Source organism: Boleophthalmus pectinirostris, unplaced genomic scaffold (assembly GCF_026225935.1).
Source record: "Boleophthalmus pectinirostris isolate CB_2022bp ecotype Guang Dong unplaced genomic scaffold, ASM2622593v1 HiC_scaffold_7, whole genome shotgun sequence".
NCBI classification, from domain to species: Eukaryota; Metazoa; Chordata; class Actinopteri; order Gobiiformes; family Gobiidae; genus Boleophthalmus; species Boleophthalmus pectinirostris.
The window spans coordinates 18,747,719-18,757,918 of record NW_026571473.1 but is presented as its reverse complement, the minus strand read 5'-3'; positions in this window follow the sequence as shown (position 1 = coordinate 18,757,918).

Below are 10,200 nucleotides of genomic sequence, written 5' to 3'. Positions count from 1 at the left end.
CATCATGCACAAGGACCACACAGTCAGACCTCACCATTCATCAGACTGAACATATGCTTATGGGCTGGTAATGAGAAGATGGGTTGGTAAACAGTGCACTAAAGGCTGTTTTCGCTCATGTGACGACCATAAAAGATATCATCATGTTCCAATCCCAGAAATTTATTGGCAGTGTTTAAATTCTACCTCAAAAATACGGCTAAAGGAGCTACATGACAACAAACTCAAAATAGCTATGTATGAGTGAAAGAATGTGTAATTAGAAGTACCATGATGTATTTTTCAATTGCAAATGAAATAATAGCACCAATAAATTTTTTTTAGTGGTGCTATAGTTAATGTAAAATTCTCCAGATTGTTTGTTTTCTCTCTCTCGATTGACACCGCCCTGTTTACATGCTGGTGCGCTGTCTGCCTGGAAAAGGAGGAGGGAGGCCTGGGCACTAACCTCAGAGCACAGGGACATGGACTGGGGCAGGCTGACGTGTGAATATGGGGCTGCGGTTGGACTGAAGTAAGCGGTGTTAGCCCAAGCTGAATAAGGTCTCTTTGATATGACTTTCACTATTCTTTTCTAGAAAAGTAAACAAGTCAGTCAATTTATTATAAAGTTATCATATTGTGCTATGTGGTTAGATGTATTTAGATTTTATAATATGGAAACTAGTGTGCATGTTACAGTATTTTTGTTTTATTTTCTTCTTTTCTATTGGAGTCATCTAACCAAAATAACCTACCCAAGTCTTATTGAAGCTTGAAGAGAATTAAAGCTTAGCTGCTCTTTACCAAGCATGCACTAAAAACCTAAAAATGAGTCTTAATCAAAGGAGAGCATCTGGGCTTGAAAGAGGAAAAGGAAGAGAATAAAGCGAGAACAGGGGCTGAGTCAGTAACAGAGGGATAGGTGGAAGTCCAGCTGGGTCCTATTAGGATGGGACCACATGTGCCTGCCAGGGGGGCAACTGGCCGAGGGGGCAGCCAGGACCAAAGAGGGCAGTGGAGAGGAAGTGCTGAGAGCGATGGGCCTAGATCCAGTGAAGCTTTATTAGAGCTGTCGTCTGCTCCGCTAGACGGAGGCTGTAACACCTCCCTACTGCTCTGCACACCCACTCCAGTCCTCCAAGCATCCACTGCCCCGGGCACTGCCAGGACACACAACAGTATAAAACTATTAGAAAGAGCAAGAAGGGACTGGACCACCCAGACACATGCATAATGGCAACCAGGAGGACGCCTCAGCAGGAGAGCTGCAGCTGCGCACTGACAGAGAGAGACTTAGTGCAGCCATGCAGGCCGCGCATTTCAAAACTTCTTCTCCACTGAAATAATTAAACGCATTCTGCTTTTCTTGAAGTGTCATACACATGTGTTGTTATTGGATTAATTGAAATGTATGACATGAGCGCCTGTAACTGTCAGCCCCTCCTCCAGCTGGAATAGGTGGACAAGTGAGATTTATTCAAGTCACTTGTACACAGTATTCTCACATTTGAAAATATCAAAGGTTCCAGTTTGTCTGAATCTGAACCTCTCTTGTCCCAGTGCAGGGGAAACCACTGCTGGAATCAAACTTCTACTTGAATGATCGCTTATGTAGTCTAAGACATAGGTTATAGCTCTAGAATGATCTTAATGTGAAATTGTTGAAATACATTATAGCCATTCAACATGGGAGTCTGACTCATTCTAGTTTGATCACCACACAAAATATCATTAAGATACAATTTTTTTTTTCACCTGTTTATTGAGTCTCCTTCATGAATTCTGCTTGTAAATTTGTAACTTCTGAAGTTCAAACAGGCAAGGTCAAATACAGTAATGTTTTTTAAAAACAATCTAGTTTATAAGCTTGAAGAGTTTTTCTTGAGAAGTAATTATTAAACTACAAAATCTTCTCTAGCACAAAGATTTACTGAAGCTAGTGCTGTGCCAAGGTTATTAAAGAAAAGGGCTGCGCTCTGTATTTGCCTTCTGTATATGTGTTTGTACTGCCGTGGCTCATCACGCTGCTCTGACAGTCTCCTCTCCAGGTCAGGAACCCACAGCCCACAACTTAACAAGCTTTAATACTTCAGCCATTTAATCATTACAGTCTTTTATATAGCCTGCTGTCCCTGGACTTCTCTTGCTCGTAAAAAAAATATTTGTCTTTCCAACTGCACTGTGAACCACAAAGTCCTCATGTTTTATTTTAGTCTTAGCAATAAAATCCTGTTCTTCTCGTTGCCAAACTACTTCCACCGTATGCTGCTGTTGTTCACTTCCTGCATGTCAGTGCAAGTGAAACCATAATATTTTTGTTTGATATTATTTTAACCAACAGAGATTTTAATTTAGTGTTCATTAAGAAGAGTTTTTATAATTCATTTGAAGTGTTGTGACACTATAGTGTAATGAAATACATTAACCAGAAGTGAAAGCTTTAAAGTACAGATGCATAATGCTGCTCAAATGTTGTACTGGGTTTTATTTTATAGATTTCATTAATTGAAACATGACTGGAAAAAACAGAATACAATGCTTGACCAGAGCTTTTTTCTTTTCTCTCTCTCACATGTAGTTAAAATATTTACTTAGCAAGTTCAAGTAAAATGTTGTTGTCTTTTGGTTCAGATTATGAAATGCTGTAAAATATGTCAGAGCTTATCAGAGTTTGAAACAGCAGTCAGGCGCTACTGTGAAAAGTAATGCCAGTCCAGCTGGCTCTTATCAGCTGTTTACAGTGTCAGTAAATCCCAATACTTCTCTGTGAACAGGAGCTTCTCATTATTATTATTTGGTAACACAGTTGTGCAGGTGTAACAAGTAATGGCAGAACAGCGCCCACTGCAGCCAGTAGATGGTAATATTTGATGCTTTGTCCTGTCCTCAAAATTGACTTGTATGTGGTCCAAACGTTACATTACAATACTTTTCCCACCTTTTTATCCATTATGGCTTGTTGTTTTGTTTTTTGTTTTTTTGTTTTGTTTTGTCCAACTAATAACAAGAATCATACCTCACAAAGTACATCAAACTTTACACCTTCAAAGTCACAATGTTTGTGAGGGCAGAGTCTTCCATGTCTGGGTCTACTAGTAGTCTCTACCTCTGTGCTGTCAACACATTCACTTTTGCCTGTCTGAGTGTCAGATAAGCAGCATCCCCTGCCCTAGTGCATTGTGGGCGCTGAATAGGTCACCCTTGTGCACAGGAGTCACTGCCTTTACCAACTTTACAACACATAAAGATTTAACTGAACATGACACCAACATATGGAAAAATAGCATGCAGGACCAATTCAGTCACGGCCCAAGCCATCTGAAATGAATGTTCTCGCCCTCATGTTGCTTGATCTTGTTGATCCATCCCTTCTCACTCCTGCCAGGTTTGAATTTCTCCTCCTCAAACACATTTTGTCATCCATATAGCTATGGATCAAAGCTGTTTAATTTCACAGTGCTTTGGACTTGTACAGGCCTACACTGGAGATATATGCGCTGTAAAAGAAACAGATCAGTACATCAAAGTGGGATGTGGACAGTGAGAAGCCAGTGCAAAGATATGAAAGATTTTAGAACTATCAAAAGGCATAAACATGTGCACTTTTTAGTGAATGTGGAATCAAATGGATAGAAGGATTTTGTGTCTAAAAATGTTTAAGTTTAACATCTCTGTCAGCAAACCAGCTTTCTTTTATAATTGTTGAGGTCTACAAAAGAATTTCACTGGCTATGGCTATTTCTGTGCTCTTCTTAACAAGTGTTGTAAAGTATTGCCATCACATTTGTCTATCATATTTGCTGAATATACATGTGTTTGCTTATCAGTGTTAAATGCTTTTTAATAGCATGCTTTGTGACAGAATATTTAGCCTACAAAAGGGCTTTCTCCTTGGCGCTGTGGGGCATACATGCCCATTAACGCACACATAAACACACATAGGTCGGCGATTACTGACCACCCAGACTGTGCCCCTGGGCCCCCACCCTTCACCTCACTACGGGGCGAGAGCTGAGAAAAACTACACCCGCGCTTCCGCTCTCCTGCGCCCTTCGTTTAGCTTCTCGTTTCCTCCGTTCCTCCCTCACTGCTCCCATTCATGTCGCAACAACTCATAAAGGAAGAGACTTTGACCTCTTCAGTAACAAGTTCCCAATCTGATTGAGTCACTGATGTGTCTTGATGCCTTAGACTGACATGTTATAGAAAGGGTGAGGTGGAAGCAACTGACTTTCATTTTGAAAACACTGGCCATTAAAATAAGTGTGTATTCTTTGAATTAAAAGATGTTATAGCTAAAATATTGCCTTTTCACCCCAGGTTGTTGTAAGCATTTTCTTTTAGCCTTGTGTGCCAAACCCAAAACGCTATCTACAGTCGCATGCCTTGAAGAGGCCAGTCACTTTCAGGACTGATAGATACCCTTGCTGTTTTGTAAATTGAATTATGTTTAGTGGAATTATGAAAGAGGATACCACTGTTAACTGGTTCACATTTGCCCAGAATGCCTTATTCAAAAGGGAGTCAGGCAGTCAGGGAAAATGAGGCAGACAACCCAAATCTGTCATTTAGTGTCGACTGCTGAGCCATATGTGGGAGCAGTAGCAGGGGGAAGCCAACAGAGGTCAGAGGTCAGCTGGGATTTAGATTTCCTGTCTTTAGACCCCGGCAGAGCTCAAACACATCTTCCTCACCTCTCGATCCTCATCTGGAGGAGTTCTGCTCTGCCTCCTCTTCCACTAACACACCTGTGTTTTCCTGCTTCACCTTTTTACTCCGTTGCATCTGGAAGCTGTTTATTTGGCCAACCTGGAAATTGCTGAACAGAATTAAAGTATGGTGTGCATTTGTTGTCATTGTTTTCATTCCTGAGTTTGGATGAGCACATATGTTTCTGAACATGTGTGTTGATCCGGGATGTCCCACGGCAGTCCTCTTTATAAACACATCAGTTGGGATGACAGTGCACAGCAGGAGGGAGGTACAGTCCAGAGACAGCCTGGGATGGAAGCCTCATAAAAAATCACTTCTAATTTATTTCCCTCTAAATTGGAAAGTGCACGCTCACACCTGACTAAATCATCACACGTCAACTGGAGACGGCCCCCCACTGAACACTGCTGAAACTTGACCCAGGTTTAGCGGCATAGGCCCAAGCCTTGGTCGGGCAGAGAAAACACACCGTCACGCTGTATACACAACCTTCTAATGGTTTCTGCAGATGTGCTGCTCCTGATAGCCCCTCCAAGGCGTCTCATCCATCCCACACACTGCTCACTGCTATAAGTAAAGGGACATAAATGCTCCTGTAGCCTTTATATGCCCTCCTGCCCTGGCTACCACCCTTCACTGTTCAGGCATTAAGTTGCATTTATTTTATCTTTACAGCTTTTGTATGTGTTCTTTCCTCCCTGGCATCTTCTGTGACCATATCAAGAAGGTTCAGCTATGCTGAAATTCTTTTCTAATAATGAACTCTGTAAGGTCACAAAATCATCATAAGTGATAATAGTCCATAGCATTGAAGACAGGTGATCATTTGATTAGTTTCTTTTTCACTGAAATTCAAGTATAATTTTATCTTTAATCTTCTTAACAGTTTGTCACCGAAGACAGAAGACTTTGAGTGCCTTGTCCATATTAGACACTGCCCAAAGTATAAATTTTGCATATTCATTCAGTCATTCACCTGATATTTTCTATCTTTTAGTCTGAATGTAATTAAGTATATTTAAATGTATATACTTTGCTATGTGAGCTATCCAGTATGTAGGGGAACAATTTTGGGTCAGAAACCCATTGTATACTGAATTCTTTGTGCATGTCTGCTTGTACAATCTGTGCTGACTCAGAAGACTGTCCAGCCAGTATACATGCATGAGTATCCAAACAGCATGTGACCTTCACCTTCCCACCACAAATACTTTACGCCCTTCATTAACTAATGAACACTGTGACCAAGGAGTCACTGAAAAAACACAACAACAAATCCCAGCATGCCCTGGGAAAACAAGAAAAGGGAGAGAGAAAACGCACTGACCCACGTCCTGTGCACTCCCACAATAGTCTGAGGAAAGTAAATATGAGGCTGATAGATGGAGCAGATATGTGTTTGTGTTACCTTTGTAAAAGTTGAAGATATGGTTCTAATGGTGTGTTAAACAATGTCACTCCTTTCATTGGGCTAAACTGAATTCAGCAATGTTTTATTGTATCTTACAAACAGGGCGGTCATATGTTGAAGTTATTTAGGAACAGTTTACAAACTCACTGGGGTCGAGGTCAAAGGCCAGGACATCTATGGGAGGAGACATCTTGTTTTTACAACTTGGTTTTGCTTTAATGATCAATTTGAAATGTGAAAATGTAAACTAAACTGGTTTAATAATAAAAAAAATAGTTAATGTGACAAAGTTCAATGCCAATGAGGAGCAGTAGTACCTGAGAATCTGTGTACTTACCCTTTCATTCAAAAAACAAATGAATGTTTTTTCTGTGTCTGTCACAGTCTTTTTCTCCCATCCTGCTGACAGGGAGAAGTAACTCTATCTCCACTGTCTTAGTGACCAGATGTTCACCTCTGTGTAACCCATGGTCAGGTAATGCACACAGATCCTCCTTACAAAACCAAAGCATAGATTCTCAAAGATACGAAATTATAGGTTCTTTTATTTTTGGTTAGGCACAGTTATTACCTTTAATGGCTTCATTTACAACTCCTGGCCATCTTTCTCTTGATCTCTTTTTGTCAATTGCCTAAAAAACTCATAATTTCCAGTATTTGGCTGGGATTGGCATAAGCAATACCCTTTATTGCAACTTTTATTTTTATTTTTTTTCCACAACTGTGGTCAGGGCTATAGCTCACATACAGTTAATTCACAGAATATACTGAAGGCACAATTTTTACATCTTCAAACAATGACAATTAAATCCCATAATTTATCGGTGCAAATGCATTTTATTGTCTCTGTCAGAGCTCTGTACAGCTCCCTGGAGCAGTGACCCAATGGGCTCTCATATCCCAGCGTACAAAGAGGGCAGGTGAAGCCCTCAGCACATTACATAACACAGAGGAAGTCATCCGTCACTGCACTGAGTGAGTTGGCAGAGACAGTCTCTTTTCTCTGAGGTGCTGCTGCTTGTGGGACATCCCGGTGACAGCGTTGTAAGTGTGACATGTTTGTGTAAGCTGCAATCAGTGCAAGGGGTCTGTGTGTCCCTCCCTGATGATTTATAGGGACTAATGATCCCCCCTAAATAAACAACAAGCAAGCCACTCTTCTGTCTACACAAACAAACTAACAAACAAACAAGAGGGGCCGGACAAACAGGTGCGTCATAGCATTTCAGTGATCGATTTGAGAATCACTGAGGGCTTATGTATTCATTACCACAAGGCCCGCATTCTCTAGTTTGAATGAAAGCCTTGAGTTATACATGTGTAAATCCTAGTGTGCATTCCATCATGCCACTCCACATTGTTCACACGTGTGCCTCTGATGTGATATTATTATCGTTGTGCCCTGTGCATGTGTGTGGGATGTAACCCAAGATGCAGCGGCACAACACTGCAGCCTGTTCAAAGGGCTGTTTGTATTATTACAGCTTGTCCAGCTGCTCTGGACAGACAAACAAGGCTTAAAGCTCTGAGGCCCAACACAGACCCCCCACCCTAGGATCTAACCCCTGTGTCCTGGCCAGGCCCTACTCTGAGCTAACCTGCACAAACACACGCCTACATGTGGGCAAACGGCTAGCACTGGAAAGATCTAATGAAGCACAGATGGATGGATGCAAGGACACAATACCATCATATACTAGCTTAATTTACAGCTCATTCTATCAGACCAACCATGAAGAGTGTGTGTACATCTGTACACATCCATCCAGTACAAATACCTTTCTTCGGTTACCCAGACAGCCTTCTGAATAATATGTACTAGTATTTTACTTAAGTACAGTATACAAGTACTTCTCCCACCGCTATTATTCCAGTGTGTGCAGCTCCTGGTCCTCCCTCTCTCCTCCTGGGGTCCCTGTGTGGCTGTATGTAACATCAGTAAAGCTGTCAGGCTCAGGCCAAAGTAAACAGGCCAGCGCTGGTTCAGGGATGTTCAGGGGACGATGTGTTTTTCCTTAGGACCCAGGGACCCTCTGAGACTCTGGGCTGAGGCCAGAGAGGGGCTGAGGGAGGGGAAGATGATCCTATTAGACACACACACTGACCACTTTTTATCCAGAAATCACACTTTTGTATAGGCCTATATTTTCTGCAATGTTTAATCATTAGTAACTTAATTCAAAAAAGGAAATGTATCAATTTTACCTGGTATGATTAAGGTGACCATTTAATATTTGTAGTATCAATGAAATTTAATTTTTTTACATACGGTATTTGCAGAGTAACTGATTTCAGAATTGATAAAAATGTAGCTCTGATGCCATAGCAATTAACAGTTGAAAACACAATTTTCTATCTTTTGAAAAGGCAAAAGTCTTCAAATGTCACCCAGGAATAAGGAATAGACAGGCATATTATTAACACAACAGAAATAGCATGTGTTTCTGCAACAACTAGCCACAACAAAACCTTTGTATTTGGAGTGTTGTGCAATAATTATTATTATTATTTTTTTCATATCAGATGTCATACTTGACAAGGCCATTATAAGTGTATTGAACCTCTACAAAGAGTAAAATGTTGTTTGTTCTCTTGGGCTCTGATAAAGCTGAAAGAAATAATATGAAGTACACATGAGCCACTCTGTTTCTGCTACAGCACAGATTTATATTCCCGCAATGCTATTGGGTCTTACCGAACTAAATCATAACTTGTGTCCTTGTTTATATAAAGTATTCATTATGGAATAAACTCATAAATAAGATTTTATTTCCAAATACCTCTCATTGTGCAGTGACATTTTAAAGGTAGACTGTGAGTGAGGTTTTGGCTCAATATACAGGGCTGGATTCTGAAATGGAAAGCCATGCAGCACTACAGTAAAGGACAGGGTGGTGTGTAGTAATACGTGAGGAGAGGATAGAATTAAATACTACACAGAGAAGTGATACAACTCACCCAGGTCTGACCTCCCAGCCCCAGTGAGCTGCTCCCCAAGAGGCAGGCAGACGACTGGTGCAAGGAGAGAACCAGCATCCACAAGCTGCAAATCAAACACACCACGACTGGAATGATGGGAGAATGCTAGAGAGATAAAAACAACATTGAAAATACAGAGCAGAAAGATTTAGGCCAGAGTGAAGAAGTGAAAAAATACTATGTGAAAACAAGCCAAGAAAAGCATGTAGAATTGAATTAGGACTGTGAGAGCCACCAACCGACTATGAGGCAGGGCAGACAGGGGTGAGAGGGGGAGGAGGTGGACCATTACTTACTGCATATCAACCGTTACATCCCTGTAAGTACTGCAGAGGAAACCACAGCACATTTAGCGTAAAGAGAGGTTAAGACCAGAATGATATTTACAAAAACTGTTTGTTATAGCCTTTCCTGGCTACTGTCCACTATCATCAGAGTTTATGGACTAGTGACAATAGAGCTGCTTAAATATCCAGTGAGTTTATCTCCTCATTGTTGGGAGAAAATTCATACCAACTGAAAGGAAATGAACAAGAGCCAGAATTGTATAGATCTTTAATCAGTATAGGTCAAAAGCAAACCTCTTGTTTCAAAAAGACAATGTCAAAAAGGTTAAAAAAAAATTAAAAAAAAACATGACACTTTTTCTGTCTTTAAAATTGCTGAGCAAATGATTCATTCCAGTAATTTGGTTGGTGCAATCACACGACAAGATGAAACTCAGATGAATATTAACTTGTGCTATATCAGCTCTGTGTGGTACAGTTATTGTGAAATGCTCCTGTCAAATAAATAAATAAATAAAAATAAATGGTCACATTTCAGTGGTCACATTTATATAGTGTTTATATAAATGTATTGCCCAAGGACACAACGAACATATGCGAGAGCTGGAATCACACCACCAACCTGAGTGCACGTGGAAATGACCACTCTGCTAAATAACGTTTACTATAGCCTATCACAAAAATACATTTCAAATAGAAAAGAATTTACCTTATTTAATTTAGGTGTGTTATATTATAATGGGGCTGAATATAGAAACACTGTGTCACCTGATAAACAAGCAAAGATAAACTTAAATGTCAGTTGTTTCACCATTCTTATTCCATTAC